Source organism: Acanthisitta chloris, unplaced genomic scaffold (genome assembly GCF_000695815.1).
Source record: "Acanthisitta chloris isolate BGI_N310 unplaced genomic scaffold, ASM69581v1 scaffold522, whole genome shotgun sequence".
In the NCBI taxonomy this organism is placed as follows: domain Eukaryota; kingdom Metazoa; phylum Chordata; class Aves; order Passeriformes; family Acanthisittidae; genus Acanthisitta; species Acanthisitta chloris.
The window spans coordinates 1,395-2,585 of record NW_008659638.1 but is presented as its reverse complement, the minus strand read 5'-3'; the positions used below and the strand labels follow the sequence as shown (position 1 = coordinate 2,585).

General features: G+C 54.4%; 1 protein-coding gene across 1 annotated transcript in view; it reads right to left on the bottom strand.

Moving 5' to 3' along the window:
- SFRP1 (secreted frizzled-related protein 1) overlaps positions 1 to 1,191 on the bottom strand; it is a gene marked incomplete at its 5' end in the record, with an annotated part of 11,974 nt that overhangs the window by 9,393 nt on the left and 1,390 nt on the right. The gene's annotated exons all lie outside the window — the stretch shown is intronic.

Sequence of the window (1,191 nt, the reverse complement as noted above, 5' to 3'; positions counted from 1 at the left end):
CAGCAGGAAAACACTCCAGTGCTCAAGAGCGAAGGGGCTCCAGGAGTCGGCGCTGATGGAAGACACGGACAAAGCACGGACAGGGTGCCCACAGCAGAGGGCAGGACGCAGTCAGCACAGGGACAAGGGCTGAGCCACAGCTCACCCCGGAGGATCCCACGCATGCAGGAGGTGGCAGTGCCAAAGCCAAAGCAAAGGGCACCTCACTGGGTCCGGCTCCTTCTGTCACTGTGGGCCACCGGTGGATCCTCTTGCAGCATGCAGGAGTGGGAGACCCAGTGATGTTGGTTCACATCACAGCAGTGGTTGCAACTAACTGGGAGTTTGCTCTGTTCATTCTAACCTGTTTGGAGCACAAAAGAAAGCAGCAGTGTCCCATCCCAGTGTTGCTGTCAAGACAGGTCTGAAAAGTGACCAAAAAGTTGTTAAACTACATGGGAGAAAACTTGGCAGATGCTGCTCATCTAAAATACTGTTCCCAGGTCTTGGCTCATTAATGTCTGTGAAATCAAGGACCTGAAAACAGCTCAGACTCTATTTCAGACCTTGAAAGGGGCAGTTCAGACTCAGCTGCCCCAGAAGCATGCTTGGCTGCAAGTGCCTGGGGAATAAAAACAACCTTTGTACCTGCAACACAGCACATGGCCGTGGTCTTGACCAAGGGTCCAGGTTCACATGAGAAATAATATTTTAGAGCCTTCCTGGAAAATAAAGAGCTTCCTCCAGCAATCATATCTGTAAGGGCAAGCCATGACAGCCCATGTTGTTGCTGTGGGGAGAGGCTGGGTCTCTGGGAATGAGAAGAGCCAGAGCTCAGCCCCTGGCATGGGCACATGCTTCACACTCCACCAGCCTCTGGATGCCACTGCGAGATATGCCCTGGGCTCCCCTGCACAGCTCCTCTAGAGGCTGGGTCTCTGGGAATGAGAAGAGCCAGAGCTCAGCCACTGCCCCATTGCTCTCCACCGCCCTCCACATGTGCCTGCACAGCTCCTAGAGACACCCCACGGTGTCATACCTCTGCTGCAGGATGCACTCTCCTCCTACTCTGTATCGGAAGGGCTCTCTGAAGTACAAGTCCCTCCAGGAAAAGCAGGATTACACTGCACAGTGCCCACCAGCTGGGTGAGGGCTCTCAGCCAAGCACCACGTACAGCCTTTGTCTGTACAGGTAACTGCAAAGGGCACCCG